Consider the following 13,195-nt stretch of genomic DNA (forward strand, 5'->3'; position numbering starts at 1 on the left):
TTTTCCCACCAGCAACAGTGCAAAAAAAATAATTGAGTACGCCTACATCCCGAGTCAAAGAGAGAGAGTCACAGAAAGTGAAAAAGAATCATGTAAAAAAAAAGATCTTCAGTCCCCTGAGAAAGTGGAGTGATTAGCGTTTCTGAAACATGAGCAGTTATTTAAAAATCAATGTATTGTCATTAAAGCTGAAGATTGTTCCCTGGGAGAGCAGGTATTGATCTACGTCTATGCCCACTGGGTATCGACCGGGTCAGTAATTTGCTTCCAAACATATGTGAAGTATGGGGGTGTGCTACAATAATGGCTCTCCACTATTATTACTGTCTTACTCAGCAGGCAATGCACATTAATTACCACCAGCAAAGCTTTACTGAGAAACATGATTACAGCAGAGACGATATATGAGCTCATAGCAATTCTCTCATCAGTGCAATGGCCTACATGACCATCTGATTCTCTCTTGACAATTTGACAGCAAAGACGATGATTAAAAAAGATCTTTCAAATAATATTTTATTTTGGTTAAACAGGCTTTTCTGTTGTCCCCTGATCTCGTAATTCTTGATTTTCACTTTTATAAATATGCATTACATTCTGCCACCTCTTGAAACAAGTAAAAGCCTCATCCTTTTATTTCACCCTAGAGCGCTTTGTAAGTGTGTTTGAATTTCAAAGTCTTTCTTTTTAATACAAAGTGAATTATTCACAAAACAAGTAGGGGATTATCATCATTCATCAAAAGCATTTGGATGATGTAAAATGAAAGGCTCGGGTCCTTACAACTCAAAATTGAGTAAAAATATATCCACACACGTCATAAACCCACATTTGCTAACCGAACATCAGCACAGTTTTTCTGCCTCTCATATCAATCAAACTCCTATCTCTCCAGGATAACTACAAGTGCCTTTACCATGGTTCATTTTTTTTATCAGCAATGAGCTCTTAGTCTCACGCAATTATACATTATTTAAAGGAAATCACAAAGAGGCGATTTAATAAATACAGTTGTCTCCCAGGCAAAGACCTTGAAGCTTTGTGTTTATCTAATCCTTTGAGTTTGTGTATGCTCTGCTTGCCAGAGCAAACCCGAATCATTAAAAAAGTCCCTCTTTAATATTCATAATCTCTTTTGAACTGTAAATTCCATCTGCAGTTTAGAAGACTCACTCAAAGAACTCGCCCGTAATCCTTTCTCTGTGCTGGGTGGCTGGGATGCAAAACATCGAAAGCAACTGTTGATGGAATACGTTAGCGTGACACATATACGCAGAAAAACAGAAAGACTGAGCTGACAGTGACAGTGTCTGGTGTTATTACTAATAGTAACTGATGCTATAATAAATGCAATGGAGATATTTCTTCTATTTAGAAATATATCCCTCTCTGGTTTATTAATGTTTGTTTTGTATAATCTGTAACTAGATAATAAACAGGTGTCACCAAGCTGCAAAGCCAATGAGGGGAAAATTAGATTAGACCATATTAGAATTAGACAGACATAATAACATAACCCTTCTGCAGTTCATCACTACGTCTGTACGCCTTAACTCCTTTTGTATTATAATGCATTCGGTTGCATAGTTTTTCCAACCCTTCACATTACCAATGAAGCCAGATGAATCCATAAACCATTTATTAGAGGTTGCTCTATTGGTCCCCAAGCAGATGCTATTGTAACGTCTAATGAATTCATTATCATGGTAAAAGGGGCGAAGAAGGGCAGCTGAGGTGCTCTGTAGTTCTGAATTGGTTATTGGGGGCTTTATCCGTTCCCCACTGCTGAGAGGAAAAAGCCAGGACACATATCACAGGAAATGAAAGAGCTGAATCTTCAATCGAGGTGGATAAAAAATGTATCAAAGGGAAGATAAGAGAGGCAGGCCATGAAATATCCTCCCTGAGTGCTTTGGGATTTTACATGGATACGCGTATCTATGGATACCAATCAGTTGCGCACCGTGACCCGCGATTTTGAGAAGATGAAAAACTAGAGTTTGGAGATCCGTCTGACAACGTTATCGCTTTTCTTCCAACCGCGCTGCGGCAAACTTCCCCACAATGCGACGGCAGGCTGGCAGGAAGCTGCAGCTAGGTTCTCCCCCAGATGGCAGAGACCCAGGGGTGGCACGGGTGTTGTTTTTGATGAGCTGTGCATATACAAAAGCTGAACATCTGGAGCTGCCATGTGGCCCCTCCATTTGGCCAGACTCACACCTCCCCGAGCCAGATGCAACCAAGCAACTGTGAGCTAAACAGCATGAATCATTCATAGGAGACGTAAACACACACGCGTGCTCGCACATACATCCCATGTGCACACGGGAGGCCCGGCGACGACTTTGATTAGACTTCTAAAAACCCATGAATATGCATCAGGCATTAACGCTGTTAGGAGGGACTGATTTGTCAAATTGACCATATTTCATTACGCCGGAGTAACACCCAGAGGGCTTGATAATTAAAAAAAAACCCAAAAAGGAAGCCAGCATCCAACTGCCATGTTATCTCAATTATTGAGCTCTTGTGTGCTTAATTAACACTTAGCAAAGTGGTCTGTGCGCCCGGTGCGGTACGCAAAGGTGAGCCGAGACGGACAGGAGAAGGAAAGCGAAGAACGCCGATTCACGCAGACAGACGTCGTTGCGTGTTGCATTGTTCTCATCAAACTTTAATTACAGTTCAAATTAAAACGATGTGCTTGCTTACTAATATCTAATCACTCATGCATAAAAAGCGCTAGAAAGAGAACAAGGAGAAAAACAGAACGAAAACAAAAGCTAATGGCACGCTGCCAGATGTTAATAAAGGAGGTGTGCTAAATACCAGCCCGGTCCTGAGAGACGCGGGACCCTCACCGGCACATAGGTGCTGTTATTTGTGTTTCGGGGCAGCTCAGAGCATAATTTGAAAAGAAATGGCAAAAACGGTCTCAGATAAGCAGTAAAGGGCAAACGCAACCTCAGAGACCCTCACATCCTTGGAAATGAAAGGACCCTTAAAAAAGATGTAAACAACCACAGCGAGTGTCTCAAGGTCACATACAGGAGGACGTAATGTAAACACAGCCGTAAGAACATCATCATCAAGGTCTCTCCAGGAATGCACCTGGGTAGCAATGCCCAAATGAACACATGCATTCAGTGACCTTGTTGGTGTTGGAAAAGACGATGATGAAGACGAGCAGCAGCATGTCATTAACAAGAGCCCGGACACGTGCAGATAGACGGAGTGGTGCCACTCTAAGCAGCATGTGGCGAATATGCCACTGTGCTCTAATGAGATGAGCTCTCAGCACTAATTAACTCATCCATAACTCTGAGCACTCCATTAATCATTATAGCCAGCTAATTGAAAATAGATAAAGACTGACAAATGTTTAGTCCTCCTCTGAACGTCTCGGCGAAGATTACGGACGTGTTGTGTTTTATTCAATCAATTAAAATAAATCAATTCATTTTCATTTGGGCCGCGATTCCTTAACGACTGCATTTATTCCACATCGCCGCCGTCTTTCCGTTGGCTCTGTGGCGGACAGGATGTGCCTGCGCATTCATATCAATTAATGTGTCGATGTGATGATGGACAAGGGCGGCGGAAGGATTTGTTAACCTTGCTCTTCGGGACACGCCAATTACACTCCAGCAGAGCTACTTAATAAAGTCGATGGGATATCAATCTGTTTACACAAACGAGCGGCGACGGTAAGAGAGAACCAAAATGTGCTTTTTAAACGTACGCTTTGCGTTATTTATTCATGGTGCGGGTCTACGGTTCAGAAAAAATCTGTAAGCCAGTTTGATTTAAGACAAAGGTTAGACTGTGTGACTGGGTGGAATGGCTTGACCCGTGGGGTCTGCCGTGTGGACAGATCCTCGTGTGCCCCTGCCTCTCATCAACTTACATTACAGTCTGCTCCCTTCACATTGGCAAACAACCATTGACTACCATACTACTGTATAGGAAAAATTACAATGGTAGTCTAAAGTGCCCCAGAACTGCTTTCCTACATTCTTCAACAAAAATAAATTTACAAAGAAATGATTCCTACTATGGTAGTCAATGGTGGCCAAGAACTGTTTGGTTACAAGCATTCTTCCAAACATATTTCTCGGTGTTCATCAGAACAAAAAATTTGCACATATTTGGAATAACTTGAGGGTGAGTAAATGAAGACAGAATTTTCATTTTTGGGTGAACTGTTCCTTTAACTCTGTCTTAAGACCATCAACCTGGGATAAAGCTTCACATCTATGGATCTCAAAAAACTCTTAAGTCCCAGATATAGACTCAGCGGTGTCTGCGAGATCAAGGTGACTCTCAGTAGGGCTGGTTCTATCTTAACCATCTCATTCTAAAGTCAAACTCTGCTCCAAGTTCTCCATCTCTGGAGCTTCTCCGCCACTCACTGTGAAAGAATAATTATTTAGTCCTTTCGTAAGCAAAGCGTGTCCCCGTTCACGTATTAATCTTTCATATGTTTCCAAGATCTAGCCTTCTGTAATCCCATCTGTAGAGACAACAAAGCAGAACAAAAGAGAGTTTGTCATGAATAATGTATTGTTTCTCTCATAAAAGGCTTTAGTTGCTTCTGTTATGTTTCACTCTTGCGGGGAGAATCTATTGATCCCCTGCTCTTTTATTGGGCTCTACAGTGCTTCATTTCCCTTTATAACAAATGATCACACCACTCTGGGTTCACTTTTATTGCAACACAAACACAGACACATGGCCGACACTTACACACAATACCACACGCACACGTTAACCACCAACAAAATAAAATCAAAATAATAACTGTAAGCAAACCAAACCACAGATAACTAAAATGATTTTTAATTAAAATCAAATTACAGAGCATAACCATAAAGAGACTCATCTCTATTTCTTAACCAAAACAGTACGTTATAAAAAATAAATACGATACGATTCTAAACAACGGTGATAGTCAGGGACAAATATGGACTTGTAAGCCACATACGTCAGTGTAGCCGAATGAAGCAAACAGCGCTGTTAACAAGAAAGGGCTTTAAATCAGGAGCACAGAGTACATTTCCTGTGAAATATTAATGTGGCAACCGTGTTTGTGTACAGGGGAACAAAGGCCAGAGTGTTGTACATCAATGGGCTGACAGCACTGCTGGCTCCACAAGCCAAGAACTGCTTATTCATACCGTGACAGGGTTCGAGTGTGTGTGTGTGTGTTGAGAGGGTGTGTAAGGTAAGGTAAGAGAGTCATTTATTATATATAGGGCTGGTGGAGCATGTTCGTGGTCTGCAATGTGCGTGTTAGTTTACAAAGAGCGGTTTTCAGTAAACTTGTAAAAAAAACTCTTTACCTCACTGGGGTCTGGAGAAGGGAAAGAGTTGGTCAGATAATTGCTTTCAGCCTCTACAATTTCCTGTTTATTTTTGAGAAAAACACAAACTTTATGTACCTTATACACATAGAACTATTTATCTTATTAAAGAATCTTAACCATCTATATTTTAGGGAGTGTAATACAGTGCACAGAAATTTCAGAATACAAACATTAGCTAATGACTTCAATGAGGAAATTATACTTATATATATATATATATATACTCTTTTATATACAGTATGTACTAGTTTGACATGAGTCAAGTGTCTGACATAAGAGGTATAGAATATAATAATACTGCAAACATTGTCAGTGCTCTCTATTGTTAAAGTCAAATATATATATATATATATANNNNTTATATATATATATATATATAATTCAAAAGCCATTTTAACTGCTTTAATCAAACATACAGTAGTGGACAAAGGTGATGTCGCTCTTTATTTACATATATTATTAAAGATGCAATAAATCATTTTATGCATGTTGCATAGTTCTGCTTGGGGTGGAAACTGAAGCTCAACTTGCAAAAAAAATAACATGTACTGTATATACACAAAATTCACTGAGACAAGGCCCAGGCGAATGACTACAACATACTGCCACGAAAGAGGATGAAATAATAATATTAAGGCTGTCAAACGATTAATTGCATGCAGAATAAATGTTTGTGTATACATAATATATGTCTGTGTACTGTGCATATTCATTGTGTATTTATAAAAACATACACATACATGCATATATTTAAAAAATATAAAAAATAAAAAAATATTAAAAGTTTATATATGCATATAATTGGTCAATATAAATAAATACGTCCTATATACTGTATACCCATGTCTACGTGTTTATTAATACAAAATTAATATGCACAGACAGTACACAGATGTTTATTCTAGATGCGATTAATCGTTTGACACCCGAAAAAAATATTAATAACAGACAACAGTGTAGTCACTGTGTGCTTTATTTTTATGTATTACTCTGCATGTTTTTGTTTATTGAAATAAACCCCAGATATACTGTATGTATGATGTTTAATAAATACCTTAAATGTTTTGTGTATTATGTACAATACATTAATATTTTACAAATATTACATCACTGTTGGCCAATTCTATATATCTAAGAAAAACAAGATTTTCGAAAAAAATACAGTTCTGGGTATGGGACTTGATTTTTGTTAAAAGTTAATGTTTACATACCAGTATGAAGTCTTGTTGAACGGGAGGAGTACAGCAGTCAGCTGAAAAACAAAGTGGGCTTATTACTTTTTGATTAAAGATTATGAAGACAAACAATATTTAATGCATACCAATGAAATGTACACAAGACAAGTAGCTTGCATTAAAAATGTAAATAGGCTGTATTTTAATGTCATGTTGACTGTAAATCTCATTATACTGTAGATGATATTTGTGATGGCAGGTATTCAGGAATTAAAGTCGTGCGTCTGGCTTTGAGTATGATGGAGTGCTTCTGTACCTCAGAGCCAGAGAGAGCGAGCAAGAGAGTGATATGAGTAACTCCTCCTTTTCTGTGTCACTAATCTAGCCTGCTCCGCATTGTCAAAGCTCTGTGTTTGAACAATGGAGCTGTCTTCTTGTCTGCTAATTTGGGTACAAACATTTGCCTGCGTGGCAAACAAGCTCTCCCAGGAAGTGCTATTAATAGGATAATTAGGCAGACGGTAATGAGCTGGATTACTGCTAATTATGATAAGATTTGTTTTGGCATTTGCCTGAGAGGCAGCATAGAGTTTGAGTTGGCCCAGGAGTTTAGAGCCGAGCAGTGGAGTGGAGTGCACCTGAATCAACACAGAGACAGCCATGCTGTGTGTGTGACAGGAGATAAGAGCGAAACCGGGTTTGGACTCCCCGGAGCCCTCGCTGTCATTTTGGCCAGGGCTCTTCTATAGCTATTGGCACCTCGGGCAGGTTGTTGTTGTGTGACTGAGCTACGGGACCTTATTAGTGTCAGGCCAAGGGTGCGAGAGCTGTGCTAAGCCTTCAGCACGCGGCAAGTCCTCTATGTCAGGTCAAGGGTAGCGTGAGCTAGACCTACAAGCTAATTACCTGATGAGACGCGGCTGAAACCACAGTGTCTCAGAGCTTCGCGCTACACGCTTCGCTAACAAAGAACTACCAATAAAAGCGCAGAGCATATGTCTGAGATCCAGATGTAACCGAATGAGGCAATAAAAGCACGAAAAAGAAAGGGATATTAATCCGTAGATGCGGCAGACCGGGAGTATAGACATTAAACGAAATGCATTTTTAACAATGTCTTAAAAGCACTATGACAAGTCCAATTTCTTTTATAGTGTCAGTTTTAACAATCTTCTTGTAATGGCTGTTCCAAATTCCCTCTTAGTCCATTAAGGAACAATATCCGCACAAAAGAAAGCAAAGTAATTTGCTATTAAATCGCCTCTTCACGATCACTGCCGAAGTGCAGCCAGAGAAACGTCAGAAAGACAAACGGCTGCGTGGAGAATTAACCGTGGGAGCTTATGAGTCGAATTTCTTTACGTCTGTGCTGCAACTTCAATAGAGGGTATGCATTGACGTCACTTTCCCACGTGAACACGCCGGGACAAGCTCCCTTGAGTGGCAAAACTAAGGCAAAATGGCTGCATTCAATAGGAGGAACAAAAACCAGGACTAAAACACGCAATTATTTGCTGAAACTACAAGCAGCTGGACTTGACGGCGATCCTTACGACTACCTTATGACTTACAAAGGAATCAGGTGTTCTTAGACACTGAAATGTAGCGCGGAATTGCGTTTCCTGCTATTGTAACCATTCATTTTGCCCAGTGTTTTACCACTCAAGCAGGCGTGTTCACGTGGGAAAGTGACGACACGTGCATACCCTCAATTCCTGATGCACTCCAACACGAAAAAATAAGGGGAAAAAACGAGATGACGAGGAAAAGGCGGCGGAGGGAAAAAAGAAATCAGGCACAGTGGTGAAGGCGAGTCTTAATGCAATTGGAGTTAAACCCCAGACACAGAGCTGCCTCCATTAAAGCATGCCACTCGCCCCAGCAGCTCCTGATAAGACAGCTGAGGCAGGGATTTACGGCTTTAGCTTATCGTCATCTTCACACCAGCCTCGCACTGGGCGCAGGGACCACAGCGCCAAATCCTGCATGATTGGGAAGCAAATTAAAGTAAGCAGGCTCATGCGAGGGGAGGAGGCGCGCGGCTGGAAAACAGGTGTGTGTGTGGGAGGTGAGGAGGGCGGAGGCAAGAGAGGAAGAGACAGAACAAGCATCACCCCGCATGTCACATCTTTTGTCTACCACCCTCACATTGCCTTTGACACATAACGGCGCATTTTGCTTTTGACAGAGCGGCGATGAGATTACGGCGAGAACGGCCGACTACCGTTTTTGAAATAAAATGTGTTTTATTCCTCCCAACATGTGTTCTGTGAGATTAAGGCGTAATCTTACAACGTTTAATAAGAGCCTGTTTGTGGCCTGCTGGCTGACACAGAAAAGTGGAGCATGCCTGCTCTGCCTTTAATCCTGTTTATTGAATTATAAAGAACCTTAAAGGATAAAGAATATGACTCAAGGATTTAAATATTTCATGGTATTTCTAAGTCAAAGCACTGCGAAAAACAGGGGGGGGAAGAAATGGCCAGTGACAGAGAATGTACGCTACGAGCTTAGTTTTTTAAGCCGTGCCCTGATTTTAAATCTATCTCCAACCAAGATGTATAAGCAATAAAGCTAAAGGAAACATATGAAATATTGGCAGGCGTAATACGGATCTTATTTGTCGATCTAAAAGAGACCAATGCATGTATTCATGCTCAAGTGAATGGATACTTGCATCAAAAACACAATGCAAGCTCATATGCATAATATGAATACATAAATCTCGCATAAGAAGCTTTCAAATTTCCCTGAAACATCAAGGCCCAAAAGTCACGATTAATACCAACAAATGACAAAAGCTCTCATTGTTTCAAACTCAGACAAACAAGAACGTGTTCTGCAATCCGCTGCCACGATTTCACATAAAAAAGCCCTAACATGAACTATGCAGCGAGCTGTGGCTTTCAAGAGGTATTTGGAAGTTAAAGTCTCCGATCAGATTTAGACAGATTAGAATTAGGGGCTGGAAGTCTGGGCGGGATGGATATGTGGATTTGCTGTGTTCCAAGAGACGGTCCTGTCAGTGATAAATTATACTGAGCCAGCGGGTAAGAGGATTGCCCAAACTAATCCGAATCAAAAGACATACCATGTGAATTACATCCTGAAACAGGTTCTCTTACACAGATTAAGAAACCCGAATGTAAATCCTCTCATACTCTACTTGGCGCTGCAGAAGATGTGTCTGAAAGCTTAAACACAAACATCTGCTTTCCGAATAGCGACACAAGAAAAAATAAGTCAGAAGGGTCGAAGTGCATTAAATGTTTGTCATCAATGTGAGAACTACAGACTTCTAATGAAAAATTTAGGGAGCCTGTCTAATTATCCTTCTCCTGTTTAAAGCACCTCTCGCTCTCTCTCTCTCTCTCTCTCCCTCACACACACACAATGTGGCGGGGTACAGAGAAAACACACAAGGTGGGAACTGACACACATTGAGCCTCCGCCCGGGCACCCCCTCCAACTAAGCTTTAGTTCAATGAAGCATTTATTTCTTTTCCTGTTTGACAAGGGTGTTTCTATCAAGGCATCTGGCAGTAAGTGCTGTAGTACAAGGCCTTCTGTTCAGACGTCAAAGAGAGTTACACTTCACTGTATCAAGGGAACAAAAAATAGCCTGCCTTTTTCTTCCCTGCCTGTTTTCCTTTTTTTCCAGATGCACTGGATAAACAGGGCTGTATCCCTGGCCCAGAAATGCTTCAAAGAGTGAAAAGTCTGTTGGGAATGCTTCAGAAATGTAGAGCAGTGTTGACTGCTTAGCTTTGCATTTCAACAAAGCTCCCGGTTCTGAGCCCCATGCAGATCTCTCGTCGAACATACAGGGCTATGTAACCAAGCGCTGTAAGAGGATGAGCCTCCCGCTACTTTACACAGTTCCAAAGCAATATATTAATGTTTGCTTTTCTATGTATAGGCACTTAGGTGTAGGCGATGTGACCTATAAATCATACATTTTTACAAATGTACAAAAAAAGACAATTACCTGTGACACACTGTCCATCACATTGCACACTTGCACACAGCATCTGGAAACTGTACATTGTAAGAAACAATACGTTAAACCTGTAAATAACACATCTGCACATTCATGTTGTTTTTTGTCTATATTTTTTCACTTTTTGTATATACTGCATTCTTTTTATTATTTAATTCTCATTTTTTTCCATCTTAATGTATACTTCATCTATGTTTGCACCATGTGTACACTTTCTTCTGCACCAAGCTCCTGTCGCCAAGTCAAATTCCTTGTGTGTGTAAACATACTTGGTAATAAAGCTCCTTCTGATTCTGATATTGGAGTTCTTTTATATCATGCACGTGACCGTATCTAATTTTTGAAGTTATATGTTATTTTGCATGCATTTATAACAGTGTTGCACATTGCCAGAGAAGCTTCAGACGCTGAACCCATAAACACGGAAACAAATGCAATCACGGGATCAAAATGGCACACCAGAGCCACATGAAAGCAAATAAATGCATAGCGGGAGACAGACGCAATAACTCCAGCTATAAGCTCGACAAACATACATTTGATTACAATCTGTATTCTCATGCCTGATAAACAGCATTCATAAGCAGAAAACCCTTCAATCAGTCGCTCTTTGGAAGAGTGACTGTAAACAGCTATTTCTTCATAATCCATCACGTATGGAAGCCTTCTGAAACGTCACGGTACCTCACACGCTGCTCTCCCTCCCAGCGTGAGTCTCTTCCTGTCGGAACGCTCAGCAGCCCATGGCAGCCTCCCAAGTGGAAGTCTGAGATGTTAATGTGTTTTCCCCCACAAGGTATTCTGTAAGTACAAACGGGCGTTTTAAGAGGGAAAAGCAAGCCTGCGGCCACCCTGCGGCTCGGAGGGAAAATCTAAAGGCGCGTTTAACATGATCAGGAAATGCCGCACATGGTTTAATAGCAGACAGGCGGGCATGAAAGCAGGTGCTATTAGAGTCGCTTGTCAATGAATGGATAACTGGATTAGCTGTTTATCATTATTTTGCATGAGCTTGTGTATGTATGAATATGGCAAAAAATTAACACAAGTTTCTTTAAATACATATTTTAAAATCAGAGTGAATTGCAGTTCACAGCCAATTTTATTTTTGTGATGGAGGGTGATGATGAAAAAATGCAGAATGGGGTATAGGCGCTGTATCCATCTGAAACTGATTGGGGCATCTAAATACCTTATTGGTTATTGGATAACATCCATTTAACTATGGTGTATATATAATTTATATAATAATAAATTATATAATTTTTAGATTAATAAAAAAATAGTAACAAACAAATTACAATTTTAAAATATTATTGTGATAATAGAGAATCATCAAAAGAATCACAAAGAAACTAGAATATGTAACTATAAATGCACTGTCCATACAATGATGGACTGAATTTTCTGAGCATCAGAAATTGCCTATGGCAGTATCAACCAACACAAGTAACTATTCTGTCATCATTTATCCATCCTCATGTCATTCAAAACATGTATATGACTCCTTCTGTAAACACAAAAGACGATGTTTTGAGAAATGTTTTAGTGGTTTTGAGTCCAGTCAATGGGGGCTATTATGTTTGGTCATCAGCATTATAAAACATATATTCTTTTGTGTTCTGCAGGAGCAGAAAGTTGTACAGGTTTGGAATGACATGTGAGCGAGTAAATGATGTAATATTTATTTATTGGGTCAACTATCCCTTAAAAATGCAGACCAGAGATCATCATATGCCGTTGGAGGCCCTTAGGGGCGCCTGTGGCCATAATCCACAGGTGCTCATTAACAATGAGCCCAGATTGCAGAAATCCCAGATTAACACAGTCTAGGTTACTGATACACTGAATAACATCCTATAGAGCCTGCAGCTCTAATGCCAGCATGACCTGAGCCAACTGATGTGTGTGTAAACACTGACGCTCTGTATAACATAGTCTCGCTCTCCACGGGTCACCCAGAATTAAAGCAGAACCTCCATTACCTCCAAAATAAATCAAAACAACACAATCAGGACGTACATGATGATCAGCAGGATTTGTCAATTTAAGTTAATTTTTCAATTTTAGTTGATTCAATAGTGCGTGAATACTGATTGTTTTCTGTGCTTTATGAATTTTGTGTAGTCTCTAAAGTTTCAGTATTACTTCATAATACAGTACCACAGACTGTTCTTTCTGCCATAATGAAAAATAGTATAATTAACAGTACGATTAACAATCATTGAAAAAAATGGATTAAACTTGACCAATATCAACAAAGACAAACCCATATTATTTCGCCATATGTCAGTCTGCTCTATGCCCTCAGCCTCACGACTTGTAAAGAAATTGACAGGACGAGAAAGAGAACATTAGAGAGAGAGAGAGAGTCAGAATCAAAAGCCATCTAGCAGCCATGCGCCCGTCGTCAGCAGGGCTATGGAGCATGCAGAATGTGCTCCTCATGCAGTATAACGGCTCATAGAGCTGAAAATGGGGTTTCCGCTCCATTCAGTCCCAGGGCCAGATTCCAAGCTGCTCCGCAGTGATGGAACTGAAGCCATTAGCAATCGATTAGAGAAGCAGCAGGCAGGCAGCGGCATCCTGGGAAACCTGGGCGTGTCTGTGAGAGGAAAGCGTTGGGAGGGTGGGACTGAAGTTCAAGTCTTTAT

The 13,195-nt window shown here is 40.4% G+C and overlaps 1 long non-coding RNA gene across 1 annotated transcript; it reads right to left on the bottom strand.

Moving 5' to 3' along the window:
* Positions 1-591: 591 nt before the first annotated feature.
* Positions 592-11,331, bottom strand: LOC130563004 (uncharacterized). Its single transcript, XR_008964025.1, has 5 exons — positions 11,226-11,331; positions 10,530-10,579; positions 6,578-6,618; positions 5,343-5,405; positions 592-4,513 (listed from the first exon to the last, which is right to left on the bottom strand). It is a non-coding gene; the product is annotated as an uncharacterized LOC130563004 (long non-coding RNA).
* Positions 11,332-13,195: the final 1,864 nt, after the last annotated feature.

The sequence above is a fragment of the Triplophysa rosa genome, linkage group LG12, assembly GCF_024868665.1.
Source record: "Triplophysa rosa linkage group LG12, Trosa_1v2, whole genome shotgun sequence".
Lineage (NCBI taxonomy): Eukaryota > Metazoa > Chordata > Actinopteri > Cypriniformes > Nemacheilidae > Triplophysa > Triplophysa rosa.